This window comes from Carcharodon carcharias, chromosome 1 (genome assembly GCF_017639515.1).
Source record: "Carcharodon carcharias isolate sCarCar2 chromosome 1, sCarCar2.pri, whole genome shotgun sequence".
Taxonomy (NCBI): Eukaryota; Metazoa; Chordata; class Chondrichthyes; order Lamniformes; family Lamnidae; genus Carcharodon; species Carcharodon carcharias.
In genome coordinates, this window is record NC_054467.1 from 47,803,556 (window position 1) to 47,820,117 (window position 16,562).

The window sequence follows — 16,562 nt, forward strand, 5'->3', positions numbered from 1 at the left end:
ATGAGCTAACTGGCAGAAAACAGAATGTCAGGATACATGGTCATTTTCAGGTTAGCAAAATGCAACCAAATGGATTGCCAGGGATCAGTGCTGGGGCCTCAACTATTTACAATCTATATTAAAGAGTTGGATGAAAGGACTGAGTGGGTTCTAGCCAAATTTGCTGATGATACAAAGAAAGCAAGTTTTGAGGAGGACGCAAAGATTTTGAAAAGAGATATCGATAGGTTAAGTGAATTGACAAAAACTTGGCAGGTGGAGTATAATGTGTGAAAATGTGAGATTGTCCACATTGACAGGAAGAATGGAAAAGCAGAATACTATGTAAAGGGAGAGAGACTGCAGAGTGCTGGATCTGGGTGTCCTGGAACATGAATCACAAAATGTTGGCAGGTACAGCAAGTAATTAGGAAGGCAAATGGAATATTAGCCTTTATTACAATGGAGTTGGAAATAAAGTGGGAAGTGTCGTTACAACTGTGCAGGGCATTGGTGAGACCACACCTAAAGAATTATGCACAGGCTTGGTCTCCTTATTTAGGGAAGGATATACTTGCATTGGAGGTCTTGAAGTGCAGTGGATAATGCCCCTTTTTCTGAGCCAGAAGCTCAGGGTTCAGATCCCACTCTAGAATATGATGGTCAAGGAAGTTGCATTCATTACACAGTCAAACAGTGTGATTATCACCTTGCAAATCCTTCCACACTACATCAATGGCAAGTGGTATGAAGGTGAGAGATTCCTGGTCAGCCATGTGATGGAAAGAATTTGTAGTCTCTACTATCACTGCCTGTAACTCCAGGCTACAACACACATGTAGAAGTGTATGTTGCCCTAGCAATGCAGACTGCTTTGGGGACCAGTTGGCTGGATGGCCAATGTGGTTCAAATTGGTGCATGGAGTTTGATTCCCCATTCTAGTTGATGTGGATTTGGGATCTTCCTCATTACCCTACCCATATTAGCGATCGTGGCGCTGTGGGTTGGACCTGCCTTTGTTTAGAGGACTCAAGAAGAAGATACTTGCATCGGAAGCAGTTCAGAGAAGGCTCACTAGGCTGATTCCTGGGATGAAGGGGTTGTCTTACTGAGGAAAAGTTGAGCAGGTTGGGCCTATACTCATTGGAGTTTAGAATAATGAGAGGTAATCTTATTGGAACATAGAAGATTCTGAAATGGCTTGACAGGGTAAATGCTGAGAGGATGCTTCCCCTTGTGGTGAAATCTAGAACTGTTTCAAAATAACGGGTCTCCCATTTAAAATGGAGATGAGGAGAATTTTTTTTCTCTCAAGAGTGTTGTTGGTTCGTGGAATTCTCTTCCCCAAGAGTGTTGGAGGAAAAGTCAATGAAATAAAAGCAAAATACTTTGGATGCTGGAAATCTGGAATAAAGACAGAAAATGTTGGAAAAACTAAGCAGGCCTGGCAGCATGGAGAGAGAAACAGAGTTAATGTTTTGAGTCCATTTGATTCTTCTTTAGAGCTAAGAGAGGTAGAAATGTAATGGATTGTATGTATACTGTTGAAGAGAGGGGGTTGGACAAGTGAAACAAAATAGAAGGTCAGGGATAAGTGGGAGCTCAGGAGAGATTTGACAAAGATGTCATGGACACAAGACAAAGGGAGTGTTAATGGTAGTGTTAAAGACCCATTTCCTGCACCTCTGCCCTCACTGCTTTCTGTTTTTATTTCAGAGTCAATAAATATATTTAAGATTGAGTTAAATAGATTTTTGATTGATAAGGAAGTCCAGGGTTATGGGGGTTATAGACAGGAAGGTGGAGTTGAGACCACAATCAGATTAATGTGATCTTGTTGGATGTTGGAGCAGGTTCAATGGGTCAGGTGGTCTACTACTGTACCTATTTCTTATGTTCTTATTTTCTTAAGGATGCAGGTGGTTGTCAACTTCTAGTACCTCTCCCCATAAGTGTTTGTCCTGTGTAAACCAGATAGAAGTTGCTGGCAGGCTTTCCATTCATCACAGACTTCTCAGCCATGCTCAATTAATTGCCTGATGCCCCCACACTCACATTTCCAACAGGGACCACGGGATAGCAATCAGGAGGCTGATTTTCCCCTCCCTAAGCACTGAATACAATTGTGTACTTGTACTGATCTGGCTGAAATTAGTTTATTCAATCTGGATATATTTGAGCCTCTGAATTTTCTTATGGTTCAATAGCTACATTATCCGGCCAAGTCATCAGGGAAGTTTTATATGCACAATGTTTATGATTTATAAACCACATGCCGCAAGTGGAATCTGAACAGTTATGAATACAATTAATCCCATTATTCTTCTGGCACCTACTTGGATGCAATGAATACTGCAATGCTAAGAAGGGAAGAGAGATAATTAAGTATTTTAATTAGATTAAGATAATCCTTCTAATCATAATCCCTGCTGGATAATTAATTGCAGCCATTTTTAAATCATATTATATAAATATTATTGCTTTACTCTCTGGCAGTTATGAATTTTGAGTTTGTTACTGGAATATAATATTGTAATTCAAATTGTTATCACTTTTGTTGACTTTAAGAAATTCACATTCTCCATTAGTTCACTCATCATCGCCAGGGAACATTCTTTACAATGACGTTATGTATTAATAATGATTGCATTACTAAGTTTAACCTCCAGTATTCCAGCAGGAAACTCACTAGGATGCTCATGGCAATGGAAAATTAGAAAATGAGGTGTCAACCCTGGAAGCATTCTTTATTGTGAGTGTAAGCATTGTAGGTACTAAGTCCAACTCAGGGCTTGAGCACATAATCTCAGCCTCAGTGCAACACTGAGTGCTATACTGTTAGAGGGAGATGGCAGCATAGTGGTAATGTCACTGGACCAGGAATCTAGAAGCCCAGAACAAGGGTTCAAGTCCCAACATGGCAGTTGGTGGAATTTAAATTCAATCAGTCAAACAGAAATCTGGAATGGAAAGCTAGGGTGGAACTTTCCGTGATGGGTGGTGTGAGTAGACAAGTGTGGTGTAATGGGTTTCATGACAGTGGGAAGACAGGTCGTGATTGTCTGCTCAGCACCCTGTCAGTGGGCTGCTTTTCCCACCATCGGTTGTCGGAAGCTCATTGCAATATATTAGCATATCATTATCAGGCTAGCCCATCAGGCTCTTGCATCCCTGCTGGATCGTCCGCCACATCAGTGTGCTTTCCCGCTGACGTGTTTCACAACAGCACAGAGGCGGCCTGCATTTTGGGTGAACTGAAGGTAAGTGCACAGCAACATTCTGCAGAGGTTGCCTGTTGCTCTGCAGGCTTCAGGGGCACCGGGTTTTGGGGGTTTGGGGTTAAGTGCTGCCCTGTCTTGGAGGTGACTTTTGAGGGTAAAGGGGAGCAGGGTGCAGGTGCAGCCCTGCCTCTGAGGCGATTTGTGAGTGGGAGTGGGGGTGGGGCAAGCGCAGCCTTGCTGTTGAGGCGACTGGTGGCGGTGGGGAGTGGGGGGGCAGGGGGAGTGCAAGGGCAGCCCTGCCATTGAATATAGTGCACAAGCATTCAGGGTGAGGGGGTACGGTGGGTGAGAGAAGTGGCCATACATTCGGGAAACCTGTAGAAAGTGACCATTCCTCTGCAACTGAGATAGTTAAGGAGTAGCCATATTGATAAGATTGGGGTGGGGCTCCTAGCTTATCCACCCACTCAAGCAACGCAGAGGCATCAAAGTGCCACCATGTTCTCCAGAGCCCCTCCACACACCCAAGTGTTGACCTCGGTGCATTGGCATGCCGACGCTATCACCTCAGATTGAAGGCGGACAGACTCCTCCATCGTGCCATGCAATCTGATGAGTGCATTGGCCATCCCTTCCCTATGTTCCCAAGCTTGTTGTTGCAGTTCCAGCAACTGTGACATGACCGAACCCAGAGGCTCATCATCTGACTCGGACTCAGCAAATTTCTGGCCTCCAGCAGTCCTTTGAGTACTGGATACCTGGGAAGTCTCTGCCATTGCCTGCAATGGATCAGACAGTGTGATGTGCTCACAAGATTGTGATCCTGGGGTTACTCTAAAGCTAGGTTCCACCGAGGCGTGTGTCTCTGCACTGGTGGAGGGTGTGGGTGAGTGCTGTGAAGGGACTTCAGGGAGGGGGCCTCCAGACTTCCCTTTGGAGATCTCTTCGGGGCTTGATTGGAGGCCCTGGGTCATGAACTTTGTCGGCTGTTTGGCAGAAGTGCTGTGAAAGCAAGAGGAGATAATTAATGCATGGCAGTGGCCTGTGAAAGAGGGCACATCGCTCACAGCATGACGGATGTTGCACTGCTGGACCCTCACTTGGTAGAGCACTGCTGGCCTCACCATCAGCACAGGACCGGTCCTGATTGTGGCCGGCCAGCTGGACGGCTATTTTCAAAGTCCGTGAGGACGTTGATTTTGGGCATTCCACCACCAGTCTGCGACCTCTCTCTCTTGTATGCCAGCTTGCCCTGCATGGATAGAGATGGAGATAGTGTAAGCAGGTGCCTGACAGGCTAGATGATAAATGTGCTTGGCCTGTGTGGGTGGTGAGCGGCCCCATGGATGGGATGAGGACAACGATGCTGAGTGTGAGGGAGTGAATGGTGATGTCGCATGAGCTGGCAATGGGTGAAATCCCTGTGGATGTGTGATGGGTTTGTGAGTGTGTGAGTTGGGAGTGATGAAAAGAGTGATTTACGCTGGCGGAATGGGGGAGATCATTCATCCTCTTGTGGCACTGAGTGGCTGTCCTCGTCTGAAGAGCATTGGCGCTGACCACCACTGCCACTGCTTCCCAAGCCGGATTGGTCACATTGCTGCCCATCCAGCAGCCAGAGCGGGAATAGAGGATATCCCAGCGGACCTCCACGGCGTCCAGCTGTCGCTCAAGGAGTCTGACATTAAACTGGGGTGGGAGGGGGGGTGGTCTTGTCTTTGAGGCCCATGCCCCCCGGGCAGCAGTGGTGAGCTGGAAGCAATGAGCACTATGCTTGTGGCTGGCCTTTAAACATGGCGCCCGGTGTGATGCAACACCGAGGTGATGGCGGGAAGGCGAATGAGGAGCCCGCCTGACATGGAAATGGTGTGTTTCCCGGGAATGCATAAATAATGAGGCAGGCTCGGGATGAAACGGAATGAAAACCTGCCATCATCATCAGCGGGCAGCACACCATTTTACCCACTCGCTACCGCACTTAGTGCAAATCTGGGAAAATTCTGCCCCTAGTCTTAGTAATGGTGACCATGAAACTATCATTGATTGTCGTAAAAACCCACCTGGTTCACTACTGCCCATTAGAAAAGGAAATATGCCATCCTTACCTGGCCTGCCCTGCATGGTACTCCAGAACCACAATAACGTGATTGACTCTTAAATGCCCTCTGAAATGGCCTAGCAAGCCATTCAGCTCAAGAGCAATTAGGGATGGCCAGAGAGATCTGCATCCCATGAAAGAATAAATAAAAAGTCCTCTCGTTGGCATGAAATATCCACTTCAGGGTCTCATTTGGTAGCAGGGTGAGAAGACTGTCCATGAGCTTTCCCGTCACTGATTTAACCTGGATTGAGTCCCAGAGTTGGGTCCCTGCCTGCCACCAAACTTAACACGTGGGAGGGAGATTAAATTCCACCTTCCATTTCTGAAACTGTTATGGTCTGTGCATTAAACTTACAATGGAGTGGAGTTTGAGTTTAACTTGATTTGTAAGCCACACAGGTGTAAATGTTACAAAATAATGTTTTCTTATGGTTTTTACATTTATCAAGGCAATTACATAGCAATTTTGGAGAATGGAATAATTTTTCACCATTAGCAGAATCAGTAACTCCCAGAAGCAGGGTGCTATGCTGTGCCAGGAAAATGCTGCAACCCAACTTCATAATTTTACCTTTGGACTGCACTTGTGTGACAATTCCAAATCTTTCACCACCTATCTAATTTTACAATTTAGCACTCTGGGCAGGGAGTTTCAGGTCACAGGAACATATATCCAGAATTCAGTGTAGGGGCCACCAATTCTGATTGGTGACACTTCATTGCAATATTTAAACCAGATGGATTTTGATAAACGAGTCCACACAGCAGCAAAGTCCTGATGGCAGCAACAGCCTGGAGTAACAGCTTGTTCACATCAGAACTGAGGGGCTACCGTGCAGGTATATTACTTTAACATGCCAAGTACCTTTGACTGTACAACCACAAGTTGATGAATGTCACCTGCCGGTGACAGATACAATTTGTTGCACAAAAGTCATGCAGTCCATAATGACTTCAGTGCTTGGACTCTCAATCTGTGATTCTGTTAAGTGAAGCACTATGCAGGGAATATTGAATTGTAAAATTTACACCACTGTCAATTAGCATTGAATTATTGGTTATATTATGCTGTGATGGACTGAGATGGGACTGTCTGAACTCATTTCACCCAGAACCTTTAACACTGGTAGGAAGATGAGCTGTTCAATCCATTGAGACTGGATTTAGAACAATGGTCTAAAAATTGGTTTAGACCTGACCCAGGTGGAAACCCAGTGGCAAATGCAAACTGCCACATTGAAACTGATGAGCAAGAGGAAGACATGTTGAGTCCTCTGGTGTCATAAGGACACGGCTAGTATGCTGGGTTGCCAGTTGTACTCCAAGATGCAGTATGTCAGTCACAAAGGAAACAAAGATCAATCAGTGTGGAACTACAATGAGGGGTGGGAGGATTGGGAGGGAGGAAGTCACGGCTGGCAGTAGCCTGCAGTTTTATCGTGGAGTTAGTGGGAGCAGTCCTGTTCCCTTCAGCTCCACATTCAAGTGAGTAACAAATTTTCAATTTACTTTTTTGGCAGCAACCTTCAGCAGTTTCCTTAAAGAATACTAGTTTGTCTGCTGTTCACCAGAAAGAACTGACCACAGTATGCAGCGGTTGGGACAAACATTGGAAAATGTCTTGAAATAGGATTTAGGCTCCCCTGATTTGCACTGGCTATGAGCCTAATCTCTTTTTCAGGCTGCATGACCACAGGGCTCCTTAACCAAGTGGTGTGTAGCACATTGAATAAGCCCATCTATGCTGCTGGTCATATTAGACTTACAGCACCTATTTTTTTGCCTGCGAAATGGATGATGTGAAATTCAATTTTTGTGCCCTAGTTCTAGAGGTAAAAGGTTAGTGTTCTAATTGGCATACTACCCAGTAAATTCAATAACAAACCTCTCCATTCATAGTCCATTGTGGAACGTTCCATTTATTACGATAGAGAAAATATTTTTAATAAAAATAATTTCCATTCCTTTCCTCCTGACCACCATTCAGCTAGGTATTCAAGTACAAGCTGTTTTATATATACTTGCCTTTTTTATTAAGATAAATCATTCTCACATTCTCCGGGAAATTCAGTATTACTGGTTAGGAAGTTCCACCAGTGTGTCCAACTGACATTAGCTACAAACATAGGCACTGAGCAAAGCTATTAATTGTACACTGATCAGTAACCTTGTCATTTTTGTATAATGACCTAAAGCAATCAGACATCTTTAAATTCCTAGCAGCTGAGTACTTGCAGCAGCTTCTGTTGAATCAGACATCCCATTCAACAATGGATTTTATTGGTGTGCTTTTTAAATATACGGAGTAAGTGAATAGAATACTTGGGCACAAGAGCTCTTCACAAACAGAAATACGTTAATTGATGAAGGTATAAATGATCTCAAAAGTAAACGAAGGAAAATGTGGCACATGTAATTTAACATGGCTCCTCAAAATATTTAATAGTTTAATGCCAACATATCTTTTAAATTATTAATTCTGTGACTTCAAAAATATATTTGTTTTAGAATAGAAATTCCTGTTCAACTTCTTTTTAATTTAGTAAGCTGGCTGCACAGTGCCCATGATGCCATTTCCTTGAAGTAACAGAAAATCTGAAGCATAATATATATCTCATTAAAGTGCTTTTGCAATCTGCTACAATCACCAAGGAGACAGATAACTTTAAACAAGAGATTTGAATTCCTAGTGACCAACTTAAAAGAATTGCTTAACAAGATTTCAAGTTTTAAGATTTCTACTGTAACAAATGAACTAAAAATCAATTTAGACAAAACACTATTTAGTAGACAACTAATAGTCTAAACTGCAGATAAGACATCCCCTTTAACTGCTTATCATGACCGAAAATTTTGATTTCACTCCCTGCTCTCCACAGATTTTCAGTTTTTACAGGAACCAGTACAATATCACACCCAGCTTCCAATGGGTTCACTTCGCCCCCTTTCTTTGAGTTGTAATGTCGAGTGACTGTCAAAAGGCACCTAAGACCATAAGATCATTAGAAGTAGGAGCAGAAGTAGGCCATTCGGCCCATTGAGTCTGCTCTGCCATTCAATGAGACCATGGCTGATCTGATAATCCTCAACTCCACTTTCCTGTCTTTTCCCCATAATCCTTGACTCACTTACTGATTAAAAATCTATCCATCTCAGCCTTAATGACCCAGCCTCTACAGCCCTCTGTAGTGAAGAAATCCATAGATTCATTACCCTCTGAGAGAAGAATTTCCTTCTCATCTCTGTCTTAAATGGGCCACCTCTGATCCTACTCTCCCACAAGGAGAAACAACCTCTCAGCATCTCCCCTGTCAAGCCCTTTAAGAATCTTTTATGTTTCAAAAAGGTTGCTTCTCATTCTCTTGAACTCCAATGAGTACAGGCCCAACCTACTCAATCTCTCCTCATAAGGAAATCCCTCCATCCCTGGGATCAATCTAGTGAATGTTCTCTGGACTGCCTCCAATGCCATATATCTTTCCTTGGATAAGGGGACCAAAACTGTTCACAGTATTCTAGGTGTGGTCTAATTATACCTTGTGTAATTTTAGCAAGACTTCCCTATTTTTATACTCCACTCCCTTTGAAATAAAGGCCAGCATTCCATTTGCCTTCCCTATTACCTAACTGAACTTGTATGTTAGCTTTTTGGGATTCATGCACGAGGACCCCCAAATCCCTCTGTGCCGCAGCTTTCTGCAGTCTTTCTCCATTTAAATAATATTTAGCTTCTCTATTCTTCCTGCCAAAATGCAAAACCTCACATTTCCCACATTATATTCCATCTGCCAAGTTTTTCCCCACTCACTTAACCTGTCTATATCCCTCTGTTGACTCCTTGTGTCATCCTCACCACTTGCCTTCCCACCTATTTTTTAGTCATCCGCAAACTTAGCAATAGTATATTCACTTCCCTCGTCCAAGTCATTAATATATATTGTAAATAATTGTGGCCCCAGCACTGATCCCTGTGGCACTCCACTAGTTACAGATCCTGAAAATGCCCCCCTTATCCGAACTCCCTGTTTTCTATAAGTTAGCCAATCCTCTATCCATGCTAATATACTACCCCCAACACCATGGGCTCTTACCTTAATAAGTAGCCTTAAGTGCAGTACATTATTGAATGCCTTTTGGAAATCCAAATATATTAGATCTGCTGGTGCCCCTTTATCAAGCCTGCTTGTTACCTCCTCAAAGAATTGTAATAAATTTGTCAGGCATGATTTCCCCTTCATGATGCCATACTGACTCTGCTTGATTAGATTATGCTTTCCTAAATGCTCTGCTATTATATCCTTTATAATAGACTTTAACATTTTCCCAATAATGGATGTTAAGCTAACTGGCCTATAGTTACCTGTTTTTTGCCTCCCTCCCGTTTTGAATAAGGGTGCTACATTGGCAGTTTTCCAATCTTCTGGGATTTTTCAGAATCTAAGGATTCTTGGAAGATTACTACCAGTGCTACAATATTTGTGTAGCTACTTCCTTTAACATCTTAGGGACAGAATTTTTCCCTTGTTGGGCGGACACAGCAGGCGGGCCTGTAAGCGGCCATGAAAGTGACTGCCGCCCGCGAACGGGGTCCGCCCTCAATTTCACGCTGGCGGGCCAATTAAGGCCTGCCCAGCATGAAATGCGGTCTGTAATGCTTAGCGCTACGTGTATGGTGGGGGAGGGCAAGTGCAGAAGTTTGCGCACGTGCACGGGTGTGTGCATGAAAAGCTCACTGAGGTACAGGGGTGCCTCAGGGAGATGAAAATTTTTGAAAATAAAAAAGATTTTAAAAATGTTAATAACATGCCCCCTCATGTGAATCTGTCAGATGAGCAGGGACATGTTAGAAATTAATTTGAAAAATTAAAACTTTTTTAAAGACTGATTGAAACTTCATCCTGCCCGTAGATGATGTTTTGCAAGAAAACCAAAGGCCACTTGGCCTTTTCGCCTGCCTGCCAACCATAAGGTAGGATGGGCAACGAAACATTTCATTTAATTAGATCTTTAATGGCCTTAATAGGCCTGTTAATTGTTGGCGAGTGCGCTGCCTACTCTTGCGCGTGCATGCCAACTGCAAAATCATGCGAGTGCGCGGTGATGTCGAGATGCTTGCTCGACGTCATTGTGCATCATTTTACGCTCATTCAGGTCGGGTGCGTGCCTGCCCGATGAGCGCAATATTCTGCCCTAGGATACAACCCATCAGGTCCAGGGGACTTATCGGCCTTTAGCCCCATTAGTTTCCCTAGTACTATTGTATTTATTTCCTCTCCCCCTCCCCACCGACTTTCCCCTTCATTATTTAGTATTTTTGGAATGCTATTAGTGTCTTCTACCATGAAGACTGATGCAAAGTATTTATTCAACTCCTCTGCCATTTCCTGGTTCCCCATTATTATTTCCCAGCCTCTAAGGGGCCTATGTTCGCTTTGGCCTCTCTCTTCCTTTTTAATTTTTTAATGAAGCTCTTACTGCCTGTTTTTATATTGCCAGTTTACCCTCAAAGTTTATTTTCTCCCTTTTTTTTTCAGTCATTTTTTGTTGGTTTGTAAAACTTTCCCAATCCTCTGGCTTACCGCTAATCATTGCTACATTGTATGTTTTTTCTTTCAATTTGATATTATCCTTCACTTCCTTGGTTAACCATGGTTGGTTTATCCTCTTCCTTGAATCCTTCTTTCTCACTGGGATATATCTTTGTTGTGGGTCATGAACTATTTTCATAAATGTCTGCCATTGTTTATTAACCGTCTTTTTCTCCTAAACTCCTCTCCCAGTCCACTCCAGCCAACTCTGCCCTCATTTCTTTGTAATTACCCTTATTGAAGTTTATCACAGTTGTTTCCAACCCAAGTTTCTCCCTTTCAAACTGAATGCTAAATTCTACCATGTTAGGGTCACTTTCCTAGGGGATCATTTATTCTGAGATCATTTATTAAACTTGCCTCATTACACATTACCAGATCCAAAATAGCCTGATCCCTGGTTGGATCCACAGCATATTGTTCTTGGAAAATGTTTCGAACCTGCAATATGAATTCTTGCTCGTGGCTTCCTCTGCCAATTTGATTTTCCCAATCTACACGAAGGTTATAGCCACCCATGATTAATGTACTGCCTTTTTTACATGCCCTCATTATCCCCTGATTTATTCTCTGTCCTACAGTATAGCTAATGCTAGGGGCCTATAGACTACTCTCACCAGTGTCTTCTCCCCCTTGTTATTTCTTACCTCCACCCATATGGATTCTACATCTTCTGATCCAAGATCATTTCTTGCTATCGTACTTATTCCATCTCATACTAACAAAGCTACCCCACCACCCTTTCCTTCCTGCCTGTCCTTTCGAAAAGTCACATATCCTTGAATGTTTAGTTCCTAGCCTTGACCTCCTTGTACCACATCTCCATAATGGCTATAAGATCATACCTATTAGCCTCAATTTGTGCCATTAATTCATTTATTTTGTTCCACATGTATTTAAGTAAAGTGCCATTAATTTTACCATTTTTCCCCCTTTGACCCTATTTGCTACTTTCTTTATGTTTGCACATTCTGTCCCTTCCTGTCACACTCTGGGTATCAATACCTTGTCACGATCCACTGGAGATAGTGTGCTGTAATATCAAGCCCCACTGTTCCCCGAGCCGTGACAAATGTGAAAATGTTTGAGCAAACCACGAGATTGCCCCAATTCTACCTAACTGTTTAATTTAGGTTAACAGAATACAAGCACCAGGTTTGTAAACTAAATAAGTAAATAACTATTTATTGATCAAACTGTAGTTAACCAGTGGCAAAAGAAAGAAATATGATCTGCTAATTTATCACACTAAATCCTCATCTCTACCCCTTCTTAAATCCCAGTACACACAGATACAAGACATATAAGACACACAAAAACATGGATTTTAAGGGTGGGATAAAACAATTCAATAGCACCAATTCCAGAGTACAGGATTCAATGGGTTGATTTTGATCAATGTCTTCCAAATTCCTTTCAGTTCTTGTTTATGACACGAGGTGGTCTTCCTCTACTTTCAGCATTCACTGGTTGAGCATTTGCATTTCAATGTCTCTAACAGTGATTTTTCCGCTTTTGCCCCTTGACAGGGGTTTTCAGAGAGAGAGAGCAGGTTATAGAAAGATGAGAAGAAAAGCCAGCTAGCCATGATTGTGGAATTACTACAAGCTTCCACACACAGAAGAAAGAGGTTTAGGTCTTGTTCCTTTCATGCTAGGAGCTACTCAGCTGCCCTGCTCTCACATAAAACCTGGTCACCTGGTCAGGAGCCAATTAAAATGTTGTTGCCAGGCAGCTCCCTTGGTCCTTTCTGGCATGATCCTGTCTTTCATGGCACACTTTGTTCCAGGACTGCAACATTGTATATATCTCTCACCCTGTTCCAGTGGATATGTCTTTCAAACTGCTGCCATTGTAATTTTAATCCACAATCCAACAGAAAATGAAAAGATAGGTTCTTCACAACAGTTCAAAGGAAATAAAAAGACATGTATTTTACAACCTAAATAGCTGCTCTGCAATGTTGCCATATCCTTTTGCTTTGTTAGCCTATGTATCCCCTCCCTAGAACCCTCTTCCCCACATTTAGTTTAAAGCCCTCTCTACAGCCCTAGTTATTCAATTTACCAGGACACTGGCCTCTGCATGGTTCAAGTGAAGTCCGCCCCACTGGAACAGCTCCCTTCTACCCTAGCACTGGTGCCAGTGTTCCATGAACTGAAACCCATTCCTCACACACCAATCTTTAAGCCATGCATTTAACTCTTTGGCTTTATTTACCCCATGCCTGTTTGCCCGTGGCTCAGGTAGTCATCCTGAGATTATTAACTTGGCGAGATTATTAACTTGGAGGTTCTGCTTTTTAATTTAGCTCCTGACTGTTCAAATTCTTTCAGCAGAATCTCCTTTCTAGTCCTATGAATGTCGCTGATACCAACATGGATGCTGACAACTGGATCCCTCCCCTCCCACTCCAAGTTCTACTCCAGTCCTGAGGAGATATCCTCAACCCTGGCATTGGGCAGTCAACACAGCCTTTGGGACTCACGCTTACAGCTGCAGAGAAAAGTATCTATCCCCCTAATTATACTGTCCCCTATCACTACTACATCCCCATTTCCTCCACCGACTTGAATGGCTCCCTGTACCGCGGTTCCATGGTCAGTTTGCTCATCCTCCCTGCAGTCCCTGCTCTTGTCCACACAGCTTGCAAGAACTTCATAACTGCTGGACAGTTGCAGGGGTCAAGGCTCCTTGAAAGCTACCCCTGGATCCCCATACCTGCCTCACCTGCAGTTACACCCTCCTGTCCCTGATCACTGACCAAATTTGAATGACCTAATCTGAGGGTTGTGACCACCTCCTGGAGCAAAGTGTCCAGGTAACCTTTCCCCTTCACTGATGTGGCACAATGTCTGCAGCTCGGAATCCAGCTCCTTAACTCAGATCCGAAGTTCCTCAAGCTGCAAACAATTACTACAGATGTGTTCACTCTGGATCAGCTTAGTATCCAGCAGCTTTCACATGCTGCAGCAGCAACATATCAGTTAATTAATTACTCTAGTATCTGTGCTCGTTACACTTGAAGAAACCCGTGCTCTTTACACTTCAGTGTAATTTTTTTATACACTAGAATTGATCTTATAATTAACAAGCTATTTTAAAGAAAAAGAGAAAAAAAGAAAAAGACTAGAGACCTAAATACAAACTAAAGATCTTACTTTTACTTTAAACATTAGAAATACTCACCAATTATCTTCTCTCAGCACTTTTTAATGGTCTCTCACTTTCTTGTTGTTAATAGCCCCACTGCTGCTCTCACTCTCACACTGTCAAAGGCCCTGCTGCTCCTCTCACTCTCTCAGTACTAAAGTACCTGCTGCTCCTCTCGCTCTCTCATTGTTAATGGCCCTGCTGCTCCTCTCCCTAACTCACACTTAAGGGCCCCGCTGCTCCTCTTGCTCTCTCATTGTTAATAGCCCAGCTACTCCTCTCCCTCTCTCACACTTAAAGGCCCTGCTGCTCCTCTCGCTCTCTCACTGTTAATGGCCCCGCTGCTCCTCTCCCTAACTCACACTTAAGGGCCCCGCTGCTCCTCTTGCTCTCTCATTGTTAATAGCCCAGCTGCTCCTCTCCCTCTCTCACTGTTAATGGTCCTACTGCTTCTCTTGCTCTCTCACTGTTATTGGCCTCACTGCTCCTCTCGCTCTCTCATTGTTATTGGTCCCACTGCTTCTCTCGCTCTCTCACTGTTAATGGCCCTGCTGCTTCTCTCGCTCTCTCACTGTTAATGGCCCTGCTGCTTCTCTCGCTCTCTCACTGTTATTGGCCCTGCTGCTCCTCTCACTCTCTCACTATTAATGGCCCCACTGCTCCTCTCGCTCTCTCACTGTTAATGGCCTCACTGCTCCTCTCAATCTCTCACTGTTAATGGCCCCCTTGCTCCTCTCAATCTCTCACTGTTATTGGCCCCGCTGCTCCTCTCACTCTCTTACTGTTAAAGGCCCCACTGCTCCTCTCACTCTCTCACTGTTAATGGCCTCACTGCTCCTCTCACTCTCTCACTGTTAAAGGCCCCACTGCTCCTCTCACTCTCTCACTGTTAATGGCCTCACTGCTCCTCTCGCTCTCTCACTATTAATGGCCCCACTGCTCCTCTCACTCTCTCACCGTTAATGGCCCCTTTGCTCCTCTCACTCTCTCACCGTTAATGGCCCCCTTGCTCCTCTCACTCTCTCACTGTTATTGGTCCCGCTGCACCTCTCGCTTTCTCACTGTTAAAGGCCCCGCTGCTCCTCTCCCTCTCTCACTGTTAATGGCCTCACTGCTCCTCTCGCTCTCTCACTATTAATGGCCCCACTGCTCCTCTCACTCTCTCACTGTTAAAGGCCCCGCTGCTCCTCTCGCTCTCTCACTGTTAATGGCCGCACTGCTCCTCTTGCTTTTTCATTGTTAATAGCCACCCTCCTTCTTGCACTCTTTCACTGTTAATCGCCCTGCTGTTTCTCTTGCTCTCTTGCTGTTAATGGTCTCCCTGCTCCTCTCCCTCTCTCACTGTTAATGGCTGCTTTTTCATTGTTAATAGCCACCCTCCTTCTTGCATTCTTTTGCTGTTAATTGCCCTGCTGGTTCTCTTGCTCTCTCGCTGTTCAGGGCCCCGCTGCTCCTCCCTCTGAGTTTTCTGAGGTGGTCCTCCAGCAGGAAGGCCCACTCTGGCAACCCTTTCAACACAGCCACAGCCAAGATGCATCTTTTCAACCAGAGCCTCTCTCCCGTATTGTATTCTGCTTGGCAGTATACAGAAAGGCTACACTCACCTCAATGTTGACCACGCTAGTTGCAGCCTTTCGCCTCCCTGTGAGACCTCTCTCTCTCTCTCTCCCTCTGTCACACTCCCCCTTTCTCCCTTACCCTCTCTCTCTCTCTTTCTCTCCCTCTCTCTCTCTCTCTGCCACTCTCTAGCTCTCTTTCACTTTCCGCCTGAAATCTCAGAGGCAAAGGCCTGGATTTTTGCTCCCAATGCTAGCGCGCAGAGTTGGGACATCTCCTGGCACACTGCTCCCTCCTCGGGAAAAACGTGTCTTGAATAGCAGGATATTCATTCCAGGGGTCAGTCGGATTCCAGATGGAATGAGCTACAGGGGTTGCTGAGTGCCAAGGTGAGCTGTTTAAAAGACTCGCCTTGGTTATCTGGGACATTGTCCCAGTTGTTTTGTGAATATTAGCCCCTTTAAGCCATGGCCCTCACACCCCCTCACTACACCCACCCACTCCCCATGCCCATAAATGCCAACTCATGACTCCAACCCCCATGGCCACTTTTTGCTCCAATGCCTACTTAGTGCCAACTTATGACATCCTCACACATCCCCATAGCCCTTTATAGCCCCTATGCTGAACTTAGTGCCAATTCATGACTTCCCACCCATCTCCATGTCCCTTATAGTGCCAATGCCAACTTAGTGCCAATTCATGCCAACTGGACCCCCCAAACTCCATGGCTTCTTATACCTCAGGCCAACTTAGTGCCAACTCATGCCCATTTATGACACCCCACACACCTCATGTTATCTTACAGCCCCTATGCCAACTTAGTGCCAACACATGCTAACCAATGCACCCACTCACCACCCTTTGCCCTTACATCTTCCATGCCAACTAACCCAGTATCCAGCATGGTCAGTCCTCAGGAGCCATGCTGAGATGAAATAAACTAAAGTTCCAAATATATA

General features: G+C 44.4%; 1 protein-coding gene and 1 pseudogene across 1 annotated transcript in view; one reads left to right on the plus strand and one right to left on the minus strand.

Annotated features, from left to right (window-relative positions):
* The window catches only part of gask1b (golgi associated kinase 1B), a 92,706-nt gene that overhangs the window by 55,957 nt on the left and 20,187 nt on the right, over nucleotides 1-16,562 (plus strand). The gene's annotated exons all lie outside the window — the stretch shown is intronic.
* On the minus strand, nucleotides 6,055-6,252 carry LOC121285907 (annotated as a pseudogene).